At 39.9% G+C, this 12,500-nt stretch overlaps 1 protein-coding gene across 1 annotated transcript in view; it reads right to left on the reverse strand.

Annotated features, from left to right (window-relative positions):
• Nucleotides 1-11,634: 11,634 nt before the first annotated feature.
• The window catches only part of shakB (Innexin family member shaking B), a 151,572-nt gene continuing 150,706 nt past the window's right edge, over nucleotides 11,635-12,500 (reverse strand). Inside the window, exon 3 of the mRNA XM_043027621.2 lies at nucleotides 11,635-12,500. This exon is cut by the window's right edge and continues 54 nt beyond it. The gene's annotated coding sequence lies outside the window, so the exon portion shown is untranslated.

Raw genomic sequence — 12,500 nt, forward strand, 5'->3', positions numbered from 1 at the left:
TGACAACTTGTTTGATTCTTATCTCTGCATTTCCTCTCTATTTTTCCATTCATAGGGGATCCTTAAAAGCAGTATCTTCCTTGTGTGAAATAAGATCCAGGTAGAGCAAGTGTCACCTCGAGAGACTTATTCAGTGTTGTAGAATGATTGAATTTGGATGATTTTAGATACATCCCTACTTGATTAATTTCAAATTGAAAGTATTATTTTCTCATTTTTTTATACTTGCTTAATGGATTTCTAGTCTCAGTGTGAAAGGACGTGAGTGTTTTTTTTTCATAAAGCTTTATTTCCAATTATGTTTTTAAATTTATAGGATGCTGATATTTTTGCAATCATTCTTCATATGTTTCCAGTGATGAAAACACTTAATACTGCTCAGTATTTCTCAATGTCATTGGTGATTCTATTATAGATATTCTCTTTATTCTGTCATATGCCTTTTAGTCATTTGGAATTCGTCTTTTAAACCTACTATTTATTTTTACTCTTAGAATCATTAGTTTGGTTTTATCTGTAATTGGTTTGTCTGTTCTAAACAAAATGAAATAAACATTAATGTTATGATTGCTGATTTGAGTTTCTCACATGTAAAACATATAATATATTAACTGTAGAATCTACAATTTGAATCTTTATATGGATGAGGCTGAAGTCATATTTTCGAAATAACGGGAGGTTTGTGAGGTAGAGGTAAGCATTGGAATTTTGCAAAGAATGAAATAAAAGACCATTTACTATTGCTTTTTATTGTTCTGATACAAATCATTATCTACAAGTGGTACGATGTGGCATGTCTTATTTAATAATTATGGTATTAATAATAATATTATTGATAACCATAATGGCAATAATGATCATCATAACTTTCACTCCATAAGATCCACACACATGGAAAAAGACGTCCCTAGTGATATCTGGCACGACCTAGCGCACTACAGTACCCTCCCGGGCGATATGTTGGCACGCGTCCTCTGCCCGGGTTCCCACCGCCCCTCAGGGTCGCCCCCTCGGGCTCGCCCCTCGTGACCGCTCCTGAGGGCCGCCGCTAGGGCCTCCCCTAGGGCCGCCCCGGGCTGGCTCGGCAGCTGGGGCTTGCGGGTGGGCGTGCGGGCGGGCGGGCGGGCGGGCGGGCAGGTGGTGTGGGCGGCGGGGCACCTCCTCGGCGGCTGGGCGGCAGGCACTAGCATCAAGCGACGCAGGACACTTCCTATCTAGCAATTCAAGTTAAAATATCTAGTATAAAGTTTTGGATCATAAACTTGGTAACTTGGCGAGTAACAGGGGGCAAACAAACTTTGGCGGGAGTGCTGAGGCAGGCCAAGCCTTGTCATCCCTCTTTCGCGTGGGCTTAGGTCGCCCCTCCCGCAGGCCAGCGGGACCCCGGCCAGGAGAAATGGCAGTTGAAAGGCCCGGCGCAGGCGGCCCCGCCACGCTCGGGAACAGGCAAGAGAGGTGCTGGAGCGTGGGGGGCCGGCCCGCCCCGAGCCCCAGACAGCAGCAACACACGCGGCTCCTGGCGCCCTCGGTGCCTTCTTCTCACGCAGCTCTTGAAAGCACGAGTCGACCGCCCGGAGTACGGTCCTGCGTGGGCGGCTCGGTGCGCCCGGCCTGTGCAGCAGCAGCAGGCGGGCCGCCGGGTCGCGGGCTGATAGTCAGCGCAGCCGTGGACGCTCCGTTGTCACGCGGGGCCCTCCTGGGGCGGCCCGGCCCGGCCGACCGGCGGGGCAGCGGGGCCGCTCCAGGGGGCCGCTCCTTCTGTCGTAGGAAAAAAAACTTGCAGAAAAGCTGCTGTTTGTGACAACCAGCGTCCAGGGCGACATGGGTGTGATATGCATCATTCACGATTGGTTCAGGGAACTGTTCAAAACAAGACGTGATGGGTGTTCAATGTTCGGCTGGAATGTAACGCATGAAACTTCACCTGTAGGCAGTATGTTGGCTTCGGTAAATATTACGCTTATATTCCTCATAATGCTGTTTTATTATCATTATATATTTTTATCTTCTTCTAAACTTGGGTGCGAGTTGGATCAAATAAAAATTGTCACAGGCAAAACAAACAGGTAAGAGGTTTACACACACAAACTGCGGCAACACAATAAGTAGGCAAGACCCGTTGCGACAGAACGCGCAACAAACACTGTTCAATGGAGACAAACAACTTACAGACCTGTACAGTTAACAGTCATTTTTGTAAGCCACATTTTCGGTGCCCTGAGATCTTTCAAGCTTCCACGTGAAGAGTTGTCAAGAGCTCAAGAGCGTACAAAATAGCATAGTTACCCCGATCCACAGAGCGCCGCCCTCCCCAGAGAAACTAAAGAAAACGTTCTCGAAGTAGGGACGTGGGCGCTACCTTAGCTCCGCCATGAGAGCACACGAAGTACCCCGGCGAAGGCTGAGTATTGTCACTCCACACAGTGGAGTCTACTCTGCCGGTACTACACTGCTACTGAGAACTGCTCCTGCTATGTTACCTCCTGCTCAGTCAGAAGCTAATGTTTTACAAATGCATCTAGCGAAATTCACTCTACTTTTACAAGTATATCGGAAATGCCTTTGAGGAACTTTCTTAAACCTACTACTACTTTCTAGTTTTAGTGCCTTACAAGCAATGTTTATGTACAGCGTTTTGCAGATAATATGACTGGGGTGTCATGGCAGCTATAGTAATTCAACAACTTACTATTTATACATATGTAGATCGGGGGCAGAATTTTGATTTTGAGATTTTGATAACACTTTCCAGGTGGGCACCATATTCTTCTTGTTCCGACATACGAGGACACAAGTGGTAATAACAAAACTGACAACCATCACATAAAAGAGTCTGAGCATTTACTCAATACAGGGGAAAACAAGCCGTAATACAGAGAACAAATTCAAAAACAAATAAACAAGTTTTGCAGAAATCAATATACGTGGCACACCGCAATTGTACAACAATCGGTATTAATTTATTTGTTTTGTATCGGTGACAAGGTCCATTTGAAATCCGTCCACCAGCAAAAACTCGCATCTTCTACCGTTGAGTTAAGATGGTCATTGACAATATATTTACACGTTTATGGATCAAAATTGAGCGTGAGCTTAACACGTCTCTATAATGCAATCGCTGACTGTTTATATAAGAGCATTACCTAATGAAATCTTAGAATCTTTTATCATTTCATTATTAAACGGCATTGAGGATGGATTTTTTTTTCTTCTTCTTCATATACATTTATATCTGAAGGGAAAAAAAGGAAAGAACACTGCCTCGTTTTTCATTTGTTTTTTTTTTGTTTTCTTCTCTACGACTAGGACTACGCCGGGTCAAGCAGGTGGCGCTGGTGGAAGGCAAACCATACGAACCTTGGGGGATACATGGTCGCAATGACAAGGCACACGAGGTGGTGGCTAGGAAGGCACAGCATTAACCGTGACCAGAACCTTCTAGCAGTGCCGCCACAGAGAGAAAAAAAAAGAGTTGTATATTACCATGAAAACCTCAGGGTTTCTGATGTTGATCATTTGTTATTTCTTCGTTATTGAAAAGTCTTATTATCATGTATTATATCTTTGCTTTATTATATATATATATATATTTTTTTTCGGGTGTTCTTGTTTGTTTATTTTTTTTTTCGAAAAAAATATATAGGAAAAAAAAAATCATCGATAGTTACATTTCATTGCGTCCGAATGTTCTGTTTCTTGCGTTGTGTGTGTGTGGGGAACTGCCAAGGCTTATGGTACGACCGCCTTGTCTCTCTCAATCGTTTATACATCTTGTATCTTTTCTTTATCGTCTTCAAGCCTTCTTTTTTTTCTATTTCTTCTTTGAAATATCATTAATCATCATCATCATTATCATTACTTCTTTTTTTTTTTTTTTTTTTTTTTGAAATTGTGAGTTCTCCACCGAAGCCCGGTTACCTTGTGTTACTCATAGGTTTTGTATTGTTGGCACCGTAACACACGCTGCCTGTCATAGGAACAAGCAATGTCAGTCTCAGAGCAGTGTTCCGTCCGGGCGTGTCTCACACTCCATGTCTGTATGTTTCGACAAATTATCATTGGGGGGAGGAGGGGGAGGGGGGAGGGGGGTTACGAAATTAAATGATTCTTTTATATGAAAGAGGTTTGGATGATGAATAGAAATAGGGCTTATCCTTAGAAATGGTGTATTAATAATATATTATTGGTATTCTTATCATTAATCATTATTAGTATTATTATTGTAATTATATTATATTATTATTATTATTATTATTATTTTATTATTATTAATTATCATTACTATGATTATTATATTTAGCATTATCAAAAAAACTGGCGCTTGACTGCGTCTCACCAGACAAAAGAAAAGAGAAAGAAAGAATGACAAAAAAAGTGGATTCGGGAAACTGTCAAAAACAACGACCAAAAAAACAACAACAAAAAACAAAATCGCGTCTCGATGCGCACCGGCGACTGAGACAAAGGAGAAATTTCCCATTAATCATTCTCATAACGCAAATTGCAATGTCTGACATACTTTCACACGCTACTTATGACCCGGAAGGAGAAAAGGAAGAGAGAAAGGGAGAGGGAGAGAGAGAGAGAGAGAGAGAGAGAGAGAGAGAGAAGGAAAGATTTAAACAGGAAGGAATTTGTGAAACGATTCGGGAGGCAAAGGGAGTGGAAGATGGGAAGACGGATAAAAGAAGGAGGTGGGAGGAACAGCGAAAGAAAAAGTGTGGACACGAAGGACAGGAATAGGAGAGGAGGAAGTGAAGGCGGGAAAAAAGAGAGAAGGGAAGACTAAAAAAGGGAAAAAGAAGATAGAAAAGAAAAGGGTTGATTATAAAGAAGTGGAAATACAAGAAGGTGGACGAAAGGGAGGAAGAGAAGGAAAGGGAAAGGATATGACAATGATTACACATGTACCAAAGGATAAAGAGGTAATGACGTATGTGTTAAAAAACTACATATTATTGGCAAGATTATCATTACCTAAAAATTCGTCATCACGTTCATGACGTTCATGGATATTTACATGGACTAATCGCATGAGAGGAAGAGAGGATGGGGATGAGTGAGGGGTGTATAGTGAGGGGAAGGAGGGGGAAGGGGCGGTAGCAAAGAGAGTAAATGTACAGGTGTGGGGAAGAGAGGGGAAAAGTGGGCGGGGGTAGAGGTGGTGGGTGGAGGTGGTGGGTGGAGGTGGGGGTGGAGGTAGCAAAGAGAGTGAAAAGACAGGGGGTGAGGGGTAGCAAAGGGAGGGAATGTACAGGCTGGGGAGGAGAGAGAGAGAGAGAGAGAGAGAGAGAGAGAGAGAGAGAGAGAGAGAGAGAGAGAGAGAGAGAGAGAGAGAGAGAGAGAGAGAGAGAGAGAGAGAGAGAGAGAGAGAGAGAGAGAGAGAGAGAGAGAGAGAGAGAGAGAGAGAAAGAGAGAGAGAAAAAAAAAGAAAGAAAGAAAGAAAGAGAGGGAGGGGGGAGCAGAGGGAGGAAGGAGAGGGGGTTTATCAAAAGGAGAAAAAGCAAGGTTATACAATGGTTTCCGTATAAGTACATAGCGAGTAATAACGAGTAATGACTTCCTATGAATCATTAACTCGTCCAAAGGCGGGCAATTATTGTAGGGCGTTATATCATCAGCTTCTTTTGCGGACGAAGAGAATGAGAGAAGAAGAAGAAGGAGGAGGAAGAGCAGAAGAAGAAAAAAAATGTGATAATTTTTTGGAACAATAAAGGAAGGTGCGAAATTACATACAAAAAGTATTAATGTTATTTAACCAAATGCGAGAGAAGTGAGAGAGAGAACGATGATGATGATGATAATACCAATAATTATAGTGATGATAATAGTAATAATAACAGCAATAACAATAGTGATAATATCAACAGCAGCAATAATGATAATAATAATGTTGATGACGATGGTGTGATAATAATAAAAATAATATCAGTGATAATAATGATAATAATAATGATAATAGAAATAATAATAATAATGATAATAATAATAATTATAATGAAAATAATTACGACGATAACGATAATAAAGATCACAATGACAATTAGAATAATAGCCTTAACAATAATGATAATGATAATAACGATAATAATCATTATTATAATTATAAGAGCAATAAAACATCAATTATGATGATAATAATAACAATAATAACAATGATGATACTAGTAATGATATTAATAGCAACAATAGTAATAATAAAGGTAATAGTTATAATAATGATAATAGTAGTAGTAATAATAATAATAATGATAAGAATAGTAATAATAATAATAAGAATATTGATGATTATAATAATAATAACAACAATAATAATGACAATAATAATAACAATAATAATGAATAATAATAATAATAATAATAACAGAAATAATGATAATTATCACAATAGAAATAATGGTAATAATGATAATAATGATAATAAAAATAATAACAACAATGATAATGATAAAGTATAATACAAAATGATAAAGATTCATAACATCAAAGCTGATAATAATACTAATAACGATGATGCTAATAATGAAAATGATAATGATAATAATAATAACAACAACAACAACAACAGCAACAACAACAACAAAATTCAAACAAATTAGGACACAGGGGCTGACTGTAGCCTCTGTACCGTGAAATGTGTGCAAATTTCCAAATGCTTTAAAATAACTAAATTTTTCTTTGATCTACTGAGAGATGGAGTTAAAAGCAATCGAGGTAATTATCAGGCATTATATGTTTGTTTGTTATTCTTTTTTCTTCAAAAAGACACGCTAAATAAACGTCATGTTGTTATTATTGTGATTATAACCCCAGTGAGGAGGTGAAGCCTGCAATCCCGGATGTAACTTGTGACGTCACGATAAATGGCTGTCCCGGATGTTGATGCGACGTCACTAAGCCGCAACGAACCCCCATACGATGAGAGAGAGAGAGAGAGAGAGAGAGAGAGAGAGAGAGAGAGAGAGAGAGAGAGAGAGAGAGAGAGAGAGAGAGAGAGAGAGAGAGAGAGAGAGAGAGAGAGAGAGAGAGAGAAAGAAAGAGAAAAAGAGAAAGAAAGAGTGAGAAAGAAAGAGAAAGAAAGAAAGAGAGAAAGAGAAAGAGAATCACAGAAAAAAAAAAATCATAGAAGATGATCAAAAAGAGAAGGAAAAAAAAAGAAAAAAAGAGAGAAAAAGTTAGAGAAAGAGCCAAGAAAAAAAAAGGGGGGAGAGGAAAAATGCCAAGTGGAAAGGAAAGGGCAGTGTGAGAGAGACCCGGGCGAGAGTATGCACCCATGCCTGCCCGTCGAATGTAAACAAGTGCCTACCTATAGTGTGTGATTACAGTGTGGTGGTGGAGTCATACAGACTAAATCAACAGAAAGGCACAGCGAGCAAGACGGTAAAAGCTATCGCCTCAAAAGCTGAGTGCGACACCAGCCAGTCTTTTTTTGTTTTTTGTTTTTTTTTAAAGTTGTTGGATTGCGGGTATTTAAGATATTTTGAAGAAAAAAAAAGAGAGAGAGAGAGAAAATAACTCGGCTTATACATCCAAGTGCACACGTTAAATGTGTTGTGTGAATCTGTTTATCTTTTTTTTAATGAATGCTTGCATATTTACACTTAAATTTGCATACGGATTTTTAGATTTATCTTAACACATACAGAGGCACACACACACACAGACACACACACACACACACACACACATACAAATATTTACACACCTACACACACAAGCGGAGACTGCCTGTTAAAGTGGCTGGTGCCGCGGGCGATAGCGTTGTCGTCTTTAGAAATGCATGTCATGAAAATAGAGTAATTAGCTGTAACATTTTTTTTTGGCCGCGAGGGTGTGGAGGCCCCGCCCCTGCCTGCTAGACCCCGCCCACAACCATGAAACGCGATACACAAACACACAAACACGCACACAAACACACCACGCACAAAATATGTATTCTCTCCACTATCACGTTATACTGGGTAGTAACTACACCTCGAACCTTGTGGCCAACGGGAGGGTAGGAGCAGAGGGGGACGTAGGGGAGGGAAAGGGGTAGGAGGGAGGGGGGAAAGGGGGAAGGTCCTTAGATATTTGGGGAGAGAGGGAGGAGGGAGGGAGGGAGGGAGGGAGGGAGGGAGGGAGGAAAGGATGTGGGTGGGTGGGTGGGAGTTGGGTGGGCAGTGGGCATGGGGTGGGTGGGTGGGTGAGTGGGTGGGGTGGGGGAATCATCTCAATCCCTTCAGCCCACCATCCTCCAAGGGGCGGGATCTCCAACCATCGCTACTCCTCGTCGACAAGGTAACAACAGTAAAAAATAAAACAGAGATAGAGAGAGAGAGAAAAAAGGGAGAGAGAAAAGGTTTCAATATAGTACCAGTAGTGATCCGTGACAAGACGGTCAATGCACGAGAGGAGAAAGGGAATTTATCTTACAGATCTTGGGCTCAAACAGTCATATTAATGGTAGTATTATCATTAAGGTGCATTTACATAGGTGGCAGTGCATAGATGTTATGTTATTGAAGAACTCTCTACAAAAGGTATTTATTGCTTTCTTTGTGGGATCACCATGCAAGACGGGTAGTCCTTGCAAGCCATACTTGCAAGAAAGGCTAGTCCCCTGTGCAAGGTCGCCGTGCAGAGTGACCTCGCAAGGTGACTAGCCCTTTCAAACAGAATCTATGCGTATACAACAGCGAATGATATTAAAACGTACAAAAGTAACACAGCTCTCCAATCCCCAACCGACTAAATGCTAGCGGTAATAGAAGCAATTTAGCAACCTATGTTTTGTGAATGCTTATCCCACTAAACTACAAACTCAACAATGAATAGATTCGGTGCAGGACAAATGGAAAATGGCAGAGTTCTCAAGTTCTAAAATTACATTAGTTAACAACCGTGAAATAAACCTTAAGTAATTTGGCATCAGAACCAACCTACCCTCAAAAAACCTACAATTTATTTTATTTTATTTATGTATTTTTTTTTCTTCAAAAGCTTCTCTCTAATGGCCTTAGACGGCACCTAACCTGGTTGCAAGATTATGACCGGGTTTAGCCTCACCTCGCGAACCACGCACAGGTGAAGCCCGTTTTCCCTTGACTTTTTTTTCACATACACAAACAACTCAAAACAAGCTTCACCGGGTCGTTGTCAGTGGGTGTCAGCGGCTGCCAACCCTGCCGTATATTGAGCAGCGAAAACAATACAGTATGACCTAGCGGCTCCAACTGGGTTTGTCTAATGGCGCTAAAATCTACGCTTCCTAAAGAACAAGAATCTGTTATTCTTTTATCATTATTTTTTTTTAAAAATCATCTTTTTTTTTTTCTTCTCATCAGCTGACCAATTATCATTAGTTCGTAGAACCTTTTTTTTTATTTTTTTTTAAACAGTTCTTCAGAATAATAGAGAAATCTATCTTATTATTATAATATATTTTTTTCTTTCTTCTAAAACTGCGTAAAGTAAAAATGGTATCATTTCGGAAAAGAATTCTACTTTTATTCCACAAGTTCAAAAATCTGTCACAGAATGCCACACCGAATGACGAATCATTAAGATCTAGAATAAAAATTAAAAAAGAAAACAAGAATCGGACAAATATTTACAAATGTGGGAGATAAAATAAGCTTTCGTTATCAAGCTCAAACTTTTTTTTTTATGATTTAAGGACATTATCTTATTTTTTGGGTGGGGGGGTTGGGATGGGATGGGGAAGGAGGGGTGGGGGGGAGGGAAGGTAGGATAGGGGGTTGAGGGATAGGGAAAAGGATAGGGGAGGGCAAGGGTTTGATAATAATTCTAGGAGCCAGAAAACCATTCTGTACATATACGATTCACGAAAATATGAGAAACTGGGAACAAGAAAAGACTTCTGTATGTATATTAAGAACCCGAAAACAATAGAGTCCCTATAGTAAGCCTCGAGACACTATAACGGGGATGTGAAATACGAAACCCAGCTAATGTAGCTGGGTCCTCTTTGAAGAGCCTTTGGTGACCGCAGATCTCCAGGTAACCGCTGAAAATCCGGTTAACCGCAGATTTCCGGTTAGCCGCTGACGTCTTCCTCTTGACCCTCCTTCGAATCCAGCCAAAACCGGCTCCTCGCCACCATCTGCGGGGGGAGGGGGGGGAGGAGAAGGGAGGGGGGAGGTGTGGCTCCACTAACACACTTTACATCATTCGCGCTTGTCTGTCTGTCGCCAGTATATGCATTTATTTTTTCCGTTCACACCTTTGTGCATATTCCTGTGAACCAATGTTTGTGTTTTTCTTCTTTCGCTTTTTTTTTCACTCGATTTTGAAAACACGATATCATTTTTCCCCGCTCACTTCTTCCTTGATTTGACTCGATATCGTTTTTTTTTCATTTCTTTCTTTTAGAGCTTAATTGTGATTACTTAAGTTCTAGGAAAAAAATATCATAGCGTTTTGCCACATCTTTTTCTTTTTTTAAAACGAACAACTGTATATATATATTCAGTCTTTGCTCATGTTCAACCCAAACAAATACATATACAGTATATTTATACATTTATATCTCTCTTTTCTCGCACTTTCACGCACGTTTTCACACAGTCTTCTCTCGACCTCCTTCAAGGCAGCTCAGACGCACCTCAGACCGGGCAAGACTTAACACAGGCGACCTCTGCTTGCTATGACCGTCACTGCAGGGCTACGGTAGGAAAAGGCCTTCACTACCGGTACATATTGAGACAATTTTACATTCACGTCACTGTTACACTGGAAAACAAAAACAAAAAAAAACAGTCACGTGTTTCCCTGCTGACTGATAAAATACCTGGATCACTTGCATAATTTATTTCATGTCTTTTATATCTATTTTCTTCATTTTCATCCATGTAGTTCTTTCTCTTTGTCTTTATTTTTCTTATATTTGTGTGTCTTGCCTTAGGTGAGAGGCGTGCATAGAAGCCCGGCGTCCTTGCATTGAGCATGGGTTTTGTGGGTATGTGGACTGACTGACTGACTGTGTGTAAATCTGCGGACTCTTGGATGTGAGAATGGAAGATGAATGGGGTGTGTAGTTGAATGTCTGGCTATGTATGTGTACAGCCAGCTAAACTACCCTAGTGTTCTTCTCGTGGGAAAATGGGTGTCACTGGTTAAATGACTTCGCTGATGTATTGCTAGGATATATATATACATTATATGTATATATATATATATATATATATATATATATATATATATATATATATATCTACATATATATATATATATATATATATATATATTATATATATATAATATATATATATATATATATATATATATATATATATCTACATATATATATATATATATATATATATATATATATATATATATATATATATATATATATATATATATATACACTCATATATATACATTATATATATATATATATATATATATATATATATATATATATACATATATATATATATATATATATATATACATAAACATATATATACATATAGATACATAAATACATACTTACATACATACATACATACATATAATATATATATAATATATATATATATATATATATATATTATATATATATATATATATATATATATATATATATATATATATATATATATATATATATATATATATATATTCCTTTTAAGACTAGCATCTAAGACTAGTCCGATGCTGCAGCCGGTCACTCTGACTAGTTATGGACTAGCGTGAAGATCCATGTATCTATTTTTTGTCGTTGATGTGACGGCCTGAGGAGTATGATCTGACTATAAACATTGTAAGGCTTTTGTGTAGAGTCCTTGAGTCAGACAGTCACTGGTCCTATTGGTGAGTCGGGAGGGAAAGGGAAGGGCTGGAGGTAGGATGTGGGGGTTGGGGGTTGGGGGGGGTTAGGGGTGAAACGGGACAGCAAGGTTATTCCAAAGGGATGGCAGCACTGAGTCACTTTTCAGTCTTTGCAGTTGGCAGCACTGATCCCCGGTTTCTGAGACGACTCTCTGTCGCCGCGGAGGTAAAGCTCGTAGTTGGCACATCTGGTCGATTACGTCATGTGTATACGTTATAAATTGGCAACACACTGTTTAAAACGTAGGCGAATTTAGAGCTTGCATTTATTTATTCTTTTGGCAACAGTAAGTCACTAAAGCTGCCTTCAGTGAGTTGTTTGTGTGTACTGGAGAGTCGAGGGTCGTGACGACTAAGATCACGATCGACGAGGGAGGAAGTGAGGGCAGAAGAGGAATGGAGGAAGAGGATCATAAGGATGAGGAAGAGGAGGAGGAGGAGGAGGAGGAAGAGGAGGAAGAGGAGGTAGTCGCGCCGCGAAACACTCGAACCTTGCGAGGCTGACACACATTGTGGCTAGCGCAGACTGGCTGACGGCGGTGGTGGAGGTGGAGCTGACAACAACAACAACAACAACAGAGTCAGACTGCGGTGGTGGAGCGAGGAGCTGACAACAACGTCAGGCTTGGTGGTGGTGGTGGTGGCGGTGAAGTCGGTGTTGG

This window comes from Penaeus japonicus, unplaced genomic scaffold, assembly GCF_977035675.1.
Source record: "Penaeus japonicus unplaced genomic scaffold, GWHDUDI00000001_assembly GWHDUDI00000023, whole genome shotgun sequence".
NCBI lineage: Eukaryota > Metazoa > Arthropoda > Malacostraca > Decapoda > Penaeidae > Penaeus > Penaeus japonicus.